Source organism: Prionailurus bengalensis, chromosome E2, assembly GCF_016509475.1.
Source record: "Prionailurus bengalensis isolate Pbe53 chromosome E2, Fcat_Pben_1.1_paternal_pri, whole genome shotgun sequence".
In the NCBI taxonomy this organism is placed as follows: Eukaryota; Metazoa; Chordata; class Mammalia; order Carnivora; family Felidae; genus Prionailurus; species Prionailurus bengalensis.
This window is the reverse complement of record NC_057352.1, coordinates 7,964,733-7,981,370: the sequence shown is the minus strand read 5'-3', so window position 1 is coordinate 7,981,370 and position 16,638 is coordinate 7,964,733. Positions and strand designations below refer to the sequence as shown.

Genomic DNA, 16,638 nt, shown 5'->3' with positions numbered 1-16,638 from the left:
TGACACACCAGCGATCCTGGGCCAACATCCTCGTCACCCAGTCCTGCAGCCAAGGGCCGGCCCCCATTCGTGCCACAAAGAAACCCGGCCCCAGATGCAGCCCTCTCCCCCGGACCTCAGCCAGGGCCCGCTAGCCGCCTCCCCATACACTTCTGCAAAATGGGCAGGGAAGCCGCTCGCGTTTCTTCCATTCACCCAGCCAGCCAGCCAGCCGGCAGATATTTTCTGAGTCCCTACTGTGTGCAAGCACTGGTGTCGGTGCCGCCAAAGGCCACCTCCATACCCAAAGCCCAGGGCACCCACAGGGCACAGAAGGTAAGTGGCAGCATTAGGGCACATGAAGCAAGGGGGACTGTTTCCCTTGCTGTGTGACCTCAGGGCCAGTGACTTCGTGGTTCTGAGCTGCAGGAAATGCTGAGAGATGGGGGGGTAATAAGAGTATCGGCCTCCTAGGGCTGTTGGGGGCCGGCTAGCTAGATCCTCAGTGAAAATGCTCTACCTGTGCCCCACATGCAGATCTGGCCCCCTTTCCTCCTCGCCCCCAAGCCATCTCCCCTGAGATCAGAGTCCTTCTTCACTGGTCCCCCGCTTCTGTCCCACCCTCCCTCCCAGTCTGTTCCCACAGGCAGCCAGAGGGGTCCTGTCAACATCCAACCTGCCCTCCAGACCCTGCCCTCCTCTGCGCCACAGCCCCTCACCCCCTCACTCAGGTGGTCTCACTAGGTGCAAGGGCAGGGGACATCACCTGGGTTCCCAGGGCACCTCTCCTCAGGCTGGGCTACTTCTCTGGCTTCAGCTCTGGTCTCCTCCCCTGCTCACTCGCTGACTTCAGGCCACACTGGCCTCCTCAGTTTCTGGAACAGGCTGCATACATTTCTGCCTCAGGGCCTTTGCTCTTGCTCTTCCCTGTCTGGATCCCAGAGGCAACCCCCACCCCCCCAACCCCACCGCCCCGCCTCCCAGATTGGGCTTGCCTCCTCTCAGGTCTTTGCTCAGGTGTTACCTTCTCCGGTGAGGCCATCCTGACCACCTCAAATCACAGCACCCTAGCCCTCTCCAGAACCTTCCCTCTTGTACTTTTCTATATGACATTTGTCAGCATCTAGCCTCTTACAAGCCCACACACTTGAGTGTAAGCTCCCCAAGGGCAGGCACTCCATCTGTTTTGGGCAGTTTGGTTCCCAGTATTTATGACGGTGCCTGGCACACGTTAGGTGCTCAGTAAACTGAGTGAGGAATGAATGAGCGAGTTATCATGGCTGTTAGTCTATACTCCTCACGGACTGAACACTTTGCCTCGTTACAGTTGCACAGAGACCCGCACCCAGCCCAGGACACATTCTTAACAGCTGCAACCTCTCAAGCTCACACCTCAGGCGGCCCAGATCCTGAGGTCCCCGCTCATCCCAGGAGGCCGGCCCAGCAGAGGCAGCACATCCATATGCAAACACAACTGCCTTCAGTTTGACGCCGGTGCTGCACCAAGGCGCAACCTGGATGGAGAGGTCCCAGGTACCACACTCTAGAATCCCAAACAGCAGGTCCCCAGGGCAGCTCCTGCACCCCACTAACCGTCATGCTGTGAGGATAACCCTTCCCCTGCTGAGCACGTTCCCAAAGCCCTGGGGCACACGTCTGAGAGGTCCCCACACCACCGACGATGTCGATGTCTGCCAGGTACCTGGCATTCCTGGGGCACCATTCTGGGCTCTGTACTTGGCAATAACCGCAGTTCTCCCCTGGGCCCTCGGAGAGGCGCTGCTACTACCCCCATTTCACAGATAGGAAAGCCGAGGCACCGAAAGACAAAGGCACTTGCCCCAGGCCATGCACGGCTGCGAAATGGTCCCTCCTTGGTCAGCCTCACCAGAGCCAACAGGTCCCAGAGACCCCAAAGCTTGTCAGGACAGCAACCTCAGTCCCACGGAAGTCTCTCAGGGTGGGGGGACATGTTAAACAATAGTCAGCATCCTGCAAAGCTTGTCTCATCCCCACTGCATAGGATGAGACAAACCTCCCCTGCTCCACACCCTGCTGACAGGGGTCACATGACCTGCTGTCAGCGATCGCCTTGCTCCCCACAGTGCAATCCTAATAGCGATGGGAAGCGTTTCCTGGGCACCCACAATGTGCCTGGTGCTGGCCTAAGCACTGCCCACGCCTGCAGCCACTGGCTTCTTCCCGTGGCCTGTTCTGGTGTCCATTTTACAGTTGGAGCAACAGATCGGGAGGGCTGAAGACACTGGCCGATGGCCGGTCACACAGCTTGTCCGTGGGACAGCTGGCATTGGAAGCCAAGGCCCAGAACCTGGCCAGGTCACCACGTGCCCTGGGGGGAGGCCTCTTGCCTGTTCTCCACCCTTACCTGGTCGAAGGAATGAAACAGCCACAGAGGCACGAGGCCCCAAAGAGAGAAGAGGGGCACAAGGCAGAGAGGGGCAGAGACATGGAAAGACAGAGGAACAAAGACAGGGGCTAGAGACCAAAACACGACTGTGCACGAGGGGCCAGGGAGAGGGAGAGACTACAAGAAGGGCAGGAGAGCAGAGGAAGCCCGAGAGGGAACTGCGGACCAGGGGAAGCATCACCATCCTCCCCAGACCAAGCTCTGAGAGATCTCGGGCACTGTGCCTGAGAGGATTCGGGCAGATGGCAGATCGGAAACTCGGGGGCCCAGGGGAGGTGGGGCGAGGAGAGAAGGGAGGCAGGGAACGTTCCTGTCGGGCATACTCATTTTTCTGGGGGGAGTTCAGAAGGTGAGAGAAAAGACAGGAAATTGACTGCCATCGCAGCAAGAGGGATGGAGGTTAGATCTAAAGAAGAACTTCCCGACTGTGAGGGACTGGGGCGGAAGTGGAGCCTGGAGCCAGGAGGGTGGAGAGACATCAAAGCCAGAGAGAGCTGAACACTTCTCTCGCTGGATGCCTGTCATATGCGCAAGGCTGGGAGCTGTTAAGTTGGTGGGGGGGAGGGTATGGGCAGAGCCGGCTTCGGGGACGGATGAAACAACTTCACACGTGTGTCCCTCTGAGCCAGTCCCTGTCCTGAAGGCTTTTCAAACAAAAGCAACCCCAAAGCCCGGAGAATCGACAGTCCCCTAACTTTTGAGCTGGCAGAACCCTGGGAAAGGCTTGTGGGGGCTCAGCCCTTGACTTGCCCTGCCCCCACCTCTTGCACTGACACACTTCCTTTGCTCCCCAGCCCTCGGATGGCCAGAAGGTACCCTGTAGACAGCGATTTGTTCTGTCCATCATTGTCTGTCTCCCACCAGAAGGTGAGCTCCCCAGGCGGGGAGTTTGTCTGGCTTGCTCACGGCTGCGTCCCCAATGCCCCGGACACGGACACGCGGGCCCCCACAAAGCCTCGGCAAGAAGAGCCAGCGAGTACCCCCTCCCGCCCGGTCCCCTGCTGGCACTGGCTGGGGAGGCCGGAGGGGAGCCTGTGAGCACAGGTGGGGGTTCCCGGAATGTCTAGGCAAATCACCGCCCACGGGCCCATGGCCGGTGGAGGGGAGTCGGGAGGAGGTGATCGCAAAGCTGAGACCAGAAGCAGGAGCAACAGGTGTGCAGGTGACGAAAGAACCCCAGGGTGCCAAGGCCTGGGGGCCAGAGAGGCGGGTGGGGGTCAGGGAGCCACACAGAGCCCAGCTCAGTTACAAAGGCGCCCCACCCCCACAGTAGGCTGAGAAGCAGGGGTGCTGGGGGGGTGGTGTTGGGGTAGGGGAGGGGCGAGTCAGCTCTGGGTTGGAAAGACCCCTCCGAGTAAACCCGGGGCGTGGGGGGCGGGGGGAGCTGAAAGCTGGGGAGGAGCCGGGCCAGGGGTCCAGGGGCAGAGGGTGAGGCTGGGGCTGTGGGTATGGAGAGGAGGCAGAACGGAGGCATGCAGCAAATTCGCCAAAGCCAAAGCTGCGGAACTTGGAGGAGATGTAGGAGGCGAGGCAGAGGGAGGAGCCGCACTCTCCTTACAGATCTGGGGTCAGATTCTGAGAGCCAGGAAAGGAGACAGGGCACCAGAGGAGGTCGGAGATGGGGGGGAGAAAATAGAGCGATCCCTGGACACAGGACCCCCAACCCCCGTCTTTGCCAGTAGGAGGTGAGCCCGCTCATGCCAGGGGCCCAGGATGCTCCAGGAGCAGTGATGGAGGGCCCTGGGTGGCCCCACCAGTCCCTGGCCGTGAGACGCTGGGCCAGCCCCTCCATCCCTCTGCCCTCCCCCCACCCCCACTTCCCTCCTCTGTAACACAGGCCGTTGGTGACACTTGGGGGCTGCGGGGCTGCCGGAGGCTCCCTCCGGCAAGGGGGCCCAGGGCAGGGTCTGGCGCTTTGCAAGTGACCTGCAAGGGTGAGCTGGGACCCAAGACCTGGCTGATAAATGGAGAAAGGAAAACGCGGCTCCCATCTCTGCGTTGCTGCGTTTCCTGCTAGGAACTTTCCTCACTCCATTTCCTCATCGGAGAAATGGGGATTAATAAGATACCCTATGACAAAGGACTGGGAGGGCACGGGTTTGGGGGATGCATGAAGGCCTGAGAGCAGCAGCTGTCTACCAGCCGGCATAGAATGTTCTGGGAACTGATGCGTTGCTGCCCAGTGGCAGTCTCTGCGACTACGGAAGAAACGCTTTCTGTGCTGTCCAACATGGTAGCCACGAGCACGTGCGGCTGGTGAGCGCTTACTGAGTGGTGAGTGTGACTGAGGAATTGAATTAATTTAATTTAAATTAATCTAAATGTCAATGGCCACACGTGGCTGTAGTGGTTACTGTATTGGAGAACGTGGTTCTGACTGCTGGAGTGGCTGTCCCAGTGTGTGTCTGGCTGAAGCTCAGGTCTGCATGGAACTGGCTCTGCCTGAGGCCCCTGCGAACACACAGCCCCGGGCGGGCTCCCAGCTGAAGCGCGACCCCAGGCCCCCTCCCTTCTGTGCACACTCTGTGCGATTCTGTGTAGCTCTGGGATGTGGGGGTCAGTATAACGCTGCTGAATTGAATCTGCCTGGGTGGGGGGGTGGGGGAGCTAGAGCCTGGCCTGGTTTTGGAACTTTTCAAAACAGAGGTCACCGCCAAGGCTCCGGCAGGGGTGTGGGAGGTGAGTTTGCAGGTGGGAGGGGTGCAGTGCAAGCCACCTTGACCGTGGCCTCCCTGGCTCCTTCTCTCCTTGCTGGCCCCTGGAAGGGCAATTCTGCAATTTGTTTTCTACCTCAGGATGTGTGTAACTAATTTTATTTTTTTTATGTTTCTTTATTTTGAGAGAGAGAGAGAGAGAGAGAGAGAGAGAGAGCATGTGTGCACGCGCAGGCAGGGGAGGGACAGAGAAAGGGAGAGAGAATCCCAAGCAGGCTCTATGCAGCCAGTGCAGCACCCTACATGGGGCTCAATCCCAGGAACCGTGAGATCATGACCTGAGCATAAATCAAGAGTCAGATGCTTAACCGACTGAGCCGCCCAGGTGCCCCTGCATGACGAACTTTATAAAAGGGATGTGTGTGTATGTGTGTACTACTAAAAGTAATAAAAAGTGGGAAGGCACTTGAACTGGAGCAGTGTTTCTGGGACATCCACATGTGTCCAGATCGCCTGGGATCTTGTAGTGCAGATTCTGACGGGAGTGGGGGAGGAGTGGGGAGACTCAGGGGCCGGACTTCCTGGGGATGCTGGTCTGGGAGCACCCCGCGCTCCATTTCAGGATGAATCACGAGCTCTCCTCCTCCCTCCCCCTGCTCCGTGGAAGAGTGTGCTCCAGGCTGGGCCAGACCCTCGTTAGAACCTCCACTGCCACAGTTACTAGCCCTGTAGCCTTGGGGAGGGGATGTCACCTCTCGGGGCCTCAATTTGCTCCTCTGTGAAATGGGGAAAATAGCTCATCTACCTCCGGGGGTGGTGCAGACTCTGGTCCGATACCTGTGATGGGTTCAGCGTGGTACCTGGCACAGAGGAAGCTCGCACTAAAATTATTCTCTAACTGTGACCCTCCTCCTCCGTGTCACCGCACCATCACTCTAGGACGACGGAGAGCTGGAAAGAGACTGGCGTCAGGGAAACTTGGGTTCAAACTCTGACTTGCCACTGGCTCGTTGTGGTCCCCCTCCTGTCCCCACCAGGCTCTGTCTGCAGAGATAATGATACCTAGCTTACTGGGGGCTCATGCTGACATGTCTGGTGCTGGGCACTTGAATGACAGTGATATTAAAGGGTATTTTCACTGGGTCTGAAGAACAAACCTCTTTCTCATTCCGTGACTCAGTCTCTCTGCTCCCCATATGTAAATCCAGCATTTCCAGCCTGATCATTTATTGAGGAGTGGAGGCGGGGGGGGGGGGATGGACATCGAATCACCTGAGGAATCCGTGCCCCCCCCCCCCGCCACCAGCTAGACATGGATTGGACCCTCCCACACCTGGTGAGGAGAGCCCACTGTGAGAATCGGGGAGGGTTGGTCCTGTCCCCTGGAGGCATTACAAAGGCATAAATGAGGGGAGGCCCTAAGTTACAGGAACCCTGATGTCTCTTTTAAAGTCTAACCTTCAGGGCACCTGGGGGCTCAGTCGGTTGAGCATCTGACTCTTGATTTCGGCTCAGGTCATGTTCTCATGGTTCACGGGATCGAGCCCTACATCAGGCTCTGTGCTGAGCATGGAGCCTGCTTAAGATTCTCTCTCTCTCTCTCTCTCTCTCTCTCTCTCTTCCCTGTTCCCGTTCTCTCTAAAATAAAATTACCAAAAAATAAAGTATAACCTGCTATGAGTCTGTTATTAACAATCTGATTCTTATTAACAATCCTAATTTCTACTTGGAGGGCCTGATGGACCAGCAAGTTCCACTCTCTGGGTCTCAGTTTACCCTCCTGGAAAGCAGTGGTCTCAGCTGGGGGAAACAATCTGCAGGGTGGCCCACGCCTGGGCTTGCAGCCCCAGCGAAGCCACTTCTGGCTGTTGACATTGGGCAAGGGACTTCTCTGTGAGCCTCAGTCTCCCTGTATGCCCAACTAGGGATGATGATCGTGCCTCCCTTGGAGGTCTTCCATGAAGGGCAAGTGGAGAACAGCCACGCAGGCTGCCACAGAGCCTGGCACGTGGTAAGCTCTCCGTAGACTTCAGCTCTTTTCATTCTTCTCTCCGGCCCTGTGCTTGAGGGTTCTAGGCAAGGGGAGGCACATCTCAGTGTTTACCGCCTGGGGTTTACCCCTCAGGAGAGCCAGGGCTGGCACCGCTCTCTGAGCTTTGTCTCACTGCTTGGAACAAGAGCTCCAAGGCCTAAGGTCAATTCTGTGGGCAGGAGAGTGGGCTGGGGGCTTCAGGAAGAGAAGAGGACTGCCTTAGCGGGCTGAGACAGGAAGGGGGTGGCCTGGGCTGCTGGCCCCAGCCTCCCTTCCCCCTGCTTCTGGGTCCTATACACGCTTCTCAACCCCCAGGCCGGACCGGGCATTTTTTCTCTTGGCAGCCTTCTTGGGGACCCAGTGGTCCCCTGGGATGGACTCCTGCTTGACCCCGAACTGCAGGGTCCCCTAGCAGCCCATCTCCCGGGCCCCTAGTGCAGCTCCTCGGCCTCCACCTACCAAGACAACGGTTGTGCCTGTAGGTTTCCAGGCAACAGAGGGGCATTTGGGCTCTTCCTACTCTCCTGCCTGGCAGAGCCACCTTACTTTCAGGGACCCGGAAGGGAAGGTAAAGGGGCTTCTGCTCAGTGAGGATGGAGGTGTCCCAAATTCAAGAGATGAGGAGAGGAAACAAAGCCATGCTCCTGATACCCCAAAGGGTGATGGTGGAGTAACTAAAGCTGGGCCCTAGCCCTGTCATGGCACAAAAGCTACCTCCGTTGTCCGCACCCTGACCTGGAGGCGGGGCCAAACTAAGCCCCTCCCCTTCCCAGAACAGGGCCCCAGGTCCATCACCAGGACCCCTGTCCTCTGAGACCTGCACTTGGACCGGATGAACTCCCAAATGTGCACCGGTCCTCCAACACACAGGGAAACCTACCCCTGACACATCCCTCCAAGGTAGAGCCATGGCCAAGTGCAGGCGCCCAGGGACTGCCATCCCTGCACTAAGGGACAAGCGTGGGGTCTGTGGCCCGCCCCGGCGTCAGCCAGCCTCGACTGGCTGCCACGTGGTGGCTTCAGGAACACTGCCAGGGACCAGCGCTTCCCAAGCAGATCATGGCTGTGGAGAGCTCCTGTGCGCCCCACACCCTGGTGGTCTCGCGAGTTTCTGCCTCCACGGGAGGGGGGGGGCAGGTGAGCCTGGGGGCTGGGGCAAAACTGCCCCAGAGGATGATGAGGCAGAAAGGCCAGGCTGACAAAGCTCCCGGCCAAGGGGGCTCCAATTTTGGAAAGAAACCAGAGAGAAGTAGCGTGGAGAGAGTGACAGGGCAAAAACCAAGCCCGGGGCCAGAGAAAATAGCCAGCCTTGAGAACTCAGCTGCCTATGGAGCCGGGCAGGTTAAGACAGATGGATACGGCAGGTTAATAGAGAGTGGGAGCGGTGGCCAGCAGGTACCTGAGCACAGCCCATGGCTACCCCAGAAGGGGAATTTTTCAAAAGAAGCGGGTAATCTGGATTTGGAGGGGGGGGATGTCATTGACATATAACATTGTATGAGTTTCAAGTGTACAACGTAATGATTCTGTATTTGTGGAATGATTACCACAATAAGTCTAGTTGACATCCGTCACCACACGTAGCTACAATTTTTTTTTTTCCATGATGAGAATGGATTTTTACGTGAAATCACTATTTTTTTTTTTAAAGTTGACAACACATTAAATACTTGGAAAGCACTGGGGGGAAATAACACTCAGGGCCCACAGGACGCAGGGGAAGCACTCAGGAATGTGGGAGAGTGAGTGCAGGAAAGACAGAGCAGGAGGCAGGGAGGACCTACGGGCTGGTGGGGGTGAGGGAGAGTGACACAGAGGAGCAGAGAGCAGAGCCTACAGGGAAACAGAGGCAGGTTTCACAGCAGGTGGGCTTTGAGAAAGAAATACTGATGAATAAGTTCATCTGTGTGGAGCGATCCACTGGGCTGTAGGGCTGTAGGGCTAGGGCTGTAGGGCGAGGAGGCTCGCCCCAGGGGAGAGCCAGGGGAGAGACGGTGGGAGATGGGCTTGATAGACACAGGAGGTCCGGGTAACATCTAGTGACAGGTGCCCGGCCACAGAGGTGGGGGAGGGTGAAAGATGGGGCAGGATGGTGGAGAGAAGTGGGGAGGAAGGGAGACAGGGATGGGGACCGTGGCCTGAGAATGGAGCCAGGGCGCCAGAAGGAGTTCAGTGCTTCCCCTCCGCCTCCTGCCCCTCTGCCCACCTCTGCCCAAAGACCTGCCTTTCCCCTTGAGGCCTCTGTGACTGTGCACGAGTCCCTGGGCGCCTGCACTTGGCCATGGCTCTGCCTTGGAGGGATGTGTCAGTGGTCGTCTGGCACCCGATGGTTTAATCCTGCTGTCCTCTCCGACAGCGAGGAGACCCCTGGGAGCCCTCGGACTCTGGCAGGCGGAGGGCATTCCCCCAACTGCCTCTGGGTGGAATTAAGGGTGATGGCCGGCTCCAGTCAGCACACACCTGTGCCCCTCACACTGGGCTCTGGGCTTGACTGTGCGCGCGCAGCTCTGTGACATCCCCAGAGCTCCGAGGCCACCTCTGTGCCTCTCACTTTGTGTCTCTTGGCGCACGTGAGTTCATGAGGCGACCGGGTTTGAGGGCCTCTCTGGCCAGCATGGTTCTCCGCAGGGTGCTGCCTCTGTCTCTCCCTCTGGGTCTCTGTGCGTGAAGGGCTGTGCGTGTCTCTATACGTGCACTTGACTCCGGCTCTTTCTCCTGGCCTCTGGCTGACTCTGGGTACCGCAGCCCTGTTTGCAACTGGGTCTCTGGCTGCCAGTGAATAACTGTGTGTGTGTGCGTGCGTATGTGTGTGCTCTCGCACACCTCTGCCCACTCATGCCTCTGTGTCTTTCTCACACTCTCCCACCCTCTGCCCGTGGCTGGTTCAGGTCCCTCGAAGTTCACTGTGCCTCTAATCCCCCCTGCACCTCTGGTGGTGGAATGTTCTCTGGCTCCTTTGTGCCAGCTCTGTGGGTCTGCACACACTCTCCCTGAGTCTGTGGCTCCCTGTGTCTCTGCCTAGGCCTCTAGCTCCTCTGTGCGTGTGGATGGTTGTGGGTTCCCCTGTCTGACTCTTGCTTTCTTTCAGAAATTAGGTGAGTAACTTTGTGTACGTCTGGCTCGGTGGTGATGCACCCTAATTGTGTGTGTGTGTGTGTGTGTGTGTGTGTGTGTGTGTTTGGGAGTCTTCTCTCACTCTGGCTGTGTCTCTATCTCTCTGGCTCCCACGCTTCTCTGCCTTGTCGGAGGGTCTCTCTCAGCGCCTCTCTGCTGCCTCATTCCCTGCCCCTCCTTTCTGAGTGCGCCCGCTGCGTGGACAGCCAGGTGGCCAGGATTAGAGGGGACCCAGCGAAGAGCAGGAGGAAGGCGGGAAGCGGAGGCTGCAAGATGCAGGTTGGAAGGAGCCAGGAGACAGAAGATGCTCCAGGAAGAGGGAGGGGCCGATCCTGGCCAAGGTCCTGGGGAGTGGGGAGTTTTTAGGGGGGAGAGGATGCTGCCGGCTGCCTGGACCAGGAGGGAAGCGACTCCGGCTACTCCCAGCTGCCGCTGGAGCCCGAGTTCCTGTCTGGCGGCTGCGCGGCCGGGACTAGGGATGTGAGGCGCATAGCAATGGGGCGCTGCGGAGGCTCGACTGCAGCTCCCAGCTGGGGAGGGGGGTGGGGAGGGGGCTGTGGGGCAGCCCTGAGGCTCCCTTGCCCCTCCCCCTTCCCAGCTGGGCTCTCCCCAGGGGATTTCCCCACCCTGAGAAAGTGGCGACGGGAGAACCGGGCCTGAGGCTGCGGGGAGCAGGGCAGGGAGGAGGAGAGGGTGCTCGTGAAGAGCAGCAGAGGTGGGGGCGGGGAGAGAAGGGTCAAGATGGGAGTGGCCGAGAGGAAGGGATCGGGGTGGGTGGGCGAGGGGGCATCGGGGGGCCTGGTGACTCAGACCCTGGAGAGAGACCGCTTGGGCCCCTGGCAGGACAGAAGGGAGGAGCCTGTGGAAGTGGGGGCTTGCAAACTTGGGTGGAACCCTGGACAGAGCCTGGGCCTCGGGCTCCGGGACTGATGAGAAGTTGAAAGTAGGCGATCGGCAGGAAAGAGAGATTTCGGAGAAGAGGGCCCCAGGACTGGGGGGTCGGGGGCTGGGGATCCCACGAGGTGAGGAGACAGGGATGGGGGGGCTCTGAGTGAGGAAAGGTCATAAAAGGTGGTCCCAGACACAGATGGGTGTGAGCGAGAGAGAGGCTGGTGGTAGTGCTAGGGAGAAGCCCCCTGCCTCCCCACACAAGGATCGGAAGCGGAGAAGGGAGAAGACAAGGGTTCCGGAGAGGAACAGGGTAGGGAGTGGGGCTAGAGGAGAGAGGGGCTAAAGTCGGGGTCTCGTGGAGAGAAGGTCAAGGGAGGGGATATTGGCGGGGTGAGTGTCAGAGATGGGGGTGAGAAGACCCTGAAAGGAAGGCAAGGTGCAGTTAGGTCTGAGAAGAGCAGGTGTGAGAGTGGAAAGCCAGCACATGGGGGGAGGGGTGGTCCCCAAGAGGAGAGGGCTAAGGACGGTGGGAGGGAGGTAGTGGTTCCGCGGAGACACATGCCCAAGGATAGAAGGCCCCCGAAGCAGAATGGGGTCAAGGAAGGGGGTTTCGGGAAAAGGGAGGGGCAGGGGTTTCGCTGCCCACCAGGAGGGGTTGGGGGACCCCAGAGAGAGAAGCGCTGAAGATTGGGGAGGGGGTTGTCTCGCTCCCCAGTCACCCCCTCCGTCTTTCCCATTCTCACTTCCCAAACTCCCCGGTTCTCCCTGGTTGCCAAGGCAACCGCTCCTGCCAGGCGCGGTCACCAAGGAAACCCCGTGCCCGCCTCTCCCCCTTCCCCATCACTGGCGTGCCCCCCCCCCACCCCAAGCAGCAGCGGTGTGGAGGGTGGGAGGGGCAATGGTGGGGGAAGAACTCAGGCTCCCACCCCAGAAAGGGGGGCCCCAGGTCTACACCCGGCGAGCCCCCCCACAAGCCTACATCTTCAACCCCGCAGCTGGATACGCGTAGCGACTGCCGGACGTACACCACCCCCCCGCCCGTCCCCAAGGCAGCGGCGACCCCCCAGCACAGAACTCGCTCGGCCCGGAGAACCCCCACCCGACTGCTTCCCCCACCCGCTTCGGCTCTCCATCAGGCCCCGCCCACTGTCCTCTGCCGCCGACCCCCCCCCCCCCATCCCGGAGGAGGCCTTAGACCACGGTCCCCTAATTAAGAGAATGCCCCCCACCCACCCTCCGCGGTTCCGCCTCCCGCCCCCACCCGGCGCCCCTCGGCAGCTACTCACAGCGAGGAAAGGGGCTCCTTCTCCGGGGCAGCATGCCCGGCCCGCGGGGGGAGGACCCCCCCAATGAGGCACAGGGATTTGGGGTGCGAGGCCCGCTGCGGGGAGGCGCGGGGGGCGGGGCTGCGGCCGGGCCTGGGTCTCTCGAGTTCTCCCCCCTCCCCGGCTCCTGGATGGGGAGGGGGCTTCCGCAGCGGTAGCGGTGGGGTTCGGGGGGCCGCTCTGCCTCCTCGCTCGCCCGCCCGCCTGCCGCCCGGCCCGGCGCCCTCGCCCGCCGGCCCGCCGCCCGCCTTCCTTCTTGCCTTCCTTTCTTTCCTTCTTTCTTTCCTTGCTTCCTTCCTTCCAGCCTTCCTTCCTTCCTTCCTCCCTCCTCGGGCCGCCGGCGCCGCTCTCCCCCCACCCCACCCCCCCAGGCCCCGGCCCCGGCCCCGGCCCCCGCCTCGGACGGTGCGGCAGCGACCGCGAGCAGCCGAGAGCGGCGGAGACGGGAGCGGAATACTGATGATGGAGGGGGAGCGGGAGGGAGGGGAGGGAGGGCGCCGGGAGTGGGGGGGGGGGGGAGAGGCTGCCCGGGAAGGAAAGGAGGGGGGAGAGGAGAGAGGGGAGGGAGGGCAGAGAGGAGGAGAGGGAGAGGAAGAGGGGGTAGAGACGGGAGAGAGAAAAAAAAGCAGAGGATGGGTCAGGGAGAGAAAAGGGGAGGGACGAGAGGGTGGAGGGGGGGAAGGGTGGAGGGGTGGAAGAAACACAGGAGGGAGGAAAAGGGAAGGAAGGAAGAAGAGGGAAGAAGAGAGGAAGGAAATCGGGAGAGGAAGGAAAAGAGGGGAGGTGAGAGAGAGAAAGGTGGGGAGGAGCGGAGGGGAGAGATGGAAAAAGGGGAGAGAGAGAGGCAGTGTCCTGGAAGCAAGAGGGGGAGAAAGTCCTGGCACACCTTTGGTAAATATTTGCAGAATGAATGCGGGAGGGAAGGGTGAGGGAGATAGAAGGGAAGAGGGGGTAGGCAGAGGGGGAGGAAAGAGGCCCCAAAGGAGGGAAGTAGCCAGGGAGCCGGGACAGGAAAAGGCCCAGGAGCAGGGAAGTGGGGGCAGGCAGGCAGGTCCCCTTTGGGGACAATGTGGGGGGAGGGAGTGGGGGCCAGGCGCTACCTCTCAGGGCTAAGAGCCCAGGGGGAAGCCGGCAGGACAGGGAAGAGGGCCAGGAGGAGCAGAGTGGGGAGGTGAGGGGACAGAGGCTGGAGGAGGGAGCCTGAGGAGGGGGTGGGGCAGAGGAAGAGCAGGGAGGTGGGGTCCTTGAATCCCACCGTGTCCCTGCTTCATCCCCCCCACCCCCACCCCGTCACTGAGAGAAAAGGATCCTCACATCCATTTTCATCATGAGGACACTGGGCTCTCAGAAGATCAAGGGCAGGATCCAAATGCAGAGTCCTGGGTTCTGGAAAGGGTATTTTGAAGGAGCTGGAGAAGAGGTCGGGCCCAGGCATGGAGCCCCTGGCCCAGACCTGTCAGGTGCAGGCGCCTGGAAGGGGGCAGAGAACAGAGCCCCACAGCCTCCCCACCCTCGTCCTCTCACCTCCCCCAGGAGTCGGCAGCAGGTGCGGGGACACATTTAGAGTTGTGAAGGGGCGTTGCACCTCCGCTTCAGGGAGTTGGGGGGGGGAGGAATGCAGAGGCCCAGAGGTCACCTTGCCTTCTCCCTGCCCCACCAACTTCCTTGTCCACTCAAAATGGGGAGTAAAGAAACCCAGCAGGGGGCTGAAAGGAGGCAGCCCCTATCCAGGACACAGAATTTCCTTCCAGGTTCTGAAATTAGGGCAGAAATCTCACCTCTTCCTTGTCCCCCCGACCCCACCCCCAAGAAGTCAGGCTACTAACTTGGGACTTGGAGGAGACAGAAAAGAGAACAGTTCTCTTCCTCATTGCTGATGTCCTAGAGAGACCGGACTCTCTCTTTGTCCTTCTTCTCAGAGCCCCTAGAGGAGGAAGGGTGGCCCCTCTACTCCACAGGCAGAAATGGGGCACAGCGGAGGAGGCTGGTCTGGGGAAGGAGGGGGCTGGGAGGCGGGATAGGAAAGTGGCCCAGACAGACATCTGTAATGAGCCAGAGCAGGAGACAGACCTGGAGTTCACAGGTGACAAGTGAGGTCACATTTGGGTGCAGTAGAGGCATCTGGGGGTGGGGAATGGGCAACCCACAGACCTGAGAGCTACAGAGAGGGGAAGCCAAGAGAGGAGAGACAAGCTAGGGCCACAGGGCAACAGGTGGGGTGTGGAGCTCTGGGTCCCCACCTGAGTGCTGCTCAAACCTGGCTCAGGTGAAGGGAGGACTGAATGCGTGTGCACCCCAGAGTGCAGCATAGCGTAGGCCCAAGGTCAAGGGCAAAACTGTAATTAATAATGGCAGCCAGCGTGTTCCAGGCGTACTATTACTGTGGTCAGATGCGGTGCTGAGCACTTCATGAACATCTTGTTGGCTCCTTACAACTACCCTGAACTTGACTCCTAGGGATGTGGGCAGTGGTGGGCTCAGGCAGGCCCAGGGGGAGCAGGGTCTTGGAGGTCCCTGCTGTGCCAGCATTAACCCTTTAGTTACTAGAGGGTCCCTGGGAGAGGCCAGTGCAGGGAAGAATTTCAGTATCTTCCAACCCGTGCACCCACTGGTCCATAGTCTGGAGCTCTGCCCGGAGGGTATAATCACCCTTGTGTGGCTGAAGGAGAAATGTGTTGCCATTAAGTTCACTGGGGACCTGCTGGGTACCTGGTGCTGGTCAGGGCCCTGAGAATCAGCTGGAGAACGGGCTGGAGCTGGTCCCTGCTCTCTTGGAGCATACCTTCCAGAAGATAGGTAACCCAAGGACCTATTTCAGATAGGATACGTTAAAAGGGGATCCTAGGCAGGAGATGGGCTGGTCGGGCATCCTTGGGAGGACAGACTTGAGTCAGGGGAGGCCTCCCGGAGGACGTGGCCTTGGAGCCGAGACCCCCATGATGAGAAAGAGGCAGCCGCGAGGGTGCACAGAGAAGGGTGCCCAGGAAGAAGAAATATGGGGAGCGGAGGCCCTGCGAGGACAGCGAGCTTGGGCCGTGTGGCAGAAGATGGCGAGAGACAGGGAAAGTGGAGGAGGACGAGTGCCAGGTTTGGCTCAAACGCGACACCAAACCTCCACAGTATTCCTCTGCCCCCTAAACTTTGCCCTAAAGCTTAGCTCAGGTGGCAGTCGTGAGGGACCTACATCCTGACCCCCACCGTTCTTCCACATTTGCAACACTCACTGGGGCCTATGATGTACCAGAAACCATATTACCTCAGAAGGGGTGGCAGTGACCCGGGGGGCCCCTGTCACAATGGAGACTGAAAGGTATGTTTACGATTTCAAAAAGCCAAATGTAAATTGCATATTTCCTTTGGGATGGCATTTCAGAGGCTAACCCAAACATCAAATTTCTCTGCTTCAGGCTGTTAAGAAAAAAAACCTTTTTTTTTTTTTTTTAAAGAAAAAAGTGTTTAATCCACTCAAGTGTGTTAACCGCTTTTCTCACCTGGATCAGAAGCTCTGATGGGTCGTTAGGTATACCTCTGATAAATAAAATATGGGCAAAGGAAATTGCCCCTCAATTTACTTTGGTTTTCTCAGAAAACTCTTTCCGGGGGCACCTGGGTGGCTCAGTAGGTTAAGTGTCTAGCGTTGGCACAGGTTATGATCTCACAGCTCGTGAATTCGAGCCATGTTAACAGGCTCTGTGCTGACAGCTCAGAGCCTGGAGCCTGCTTGATTCTGTGTCTCCCTCTCTCTCTGCTCCTCTCCCCACCCTCAAAAATAAATAGACATTAAAAAAAAAAAGTCTTTCCAAGTGGGATCCATGGGGGACAGGGGTATCACCCCCACTCTGCCCCCACTGTTCATGTATTTTATCCAATATCCTACACTTAGCAACTGCTGTGGGCCTTCACCTCTGCCGGTAAATCATTAGGATCATCACCAATGGTGGAGAGTTTTAGGAAGGGGGAAACATCATAGTGGGTGCTCAGCTAGGCCCGAGAGCTTGCCCCCAATTCTGCCCTTTACGACGTCTCCAATGCAAACCCCAACCTGAATTCTTAGGAGAGATGGCGACCACTGGAAAGTGAACACGGGGTTGGATGCTCAGCTTTCACAACAGAGTAACCTCTTGCTGTCTGCTTGTCGGGTTTCCAAAACATCTGTGGTTCGTCCTGCGTCAGGGTGGCTGACCAGATTTCCCAAAAGTGGCTGCAACAATATCC

General features: G+C 58.9%; 1 protein-coding gene across 1 annotated transcript in view; it reads right to left on the bottom strand.

Moving 5' to 3' along the window:
• Nucleotides 1-12,652, bottom strand: part of LRRC4B (leucine rich repeat containing 4B) — a 39,748-nt gene extending 27,096 nt beyond the window's left edge. The window contains exon 1 of the mRNA XM_043598421.1: nt 12,385-12,652. The gene's annotated coding sequence lies outside the window, so the exon portion shown is untranslated. The remainder of the gene's footprint in view (nt 1-12,384) is intronic.
• Between the last annotated feature and the right edge of the window lie 3,986 nt (nt 12,653-16,638).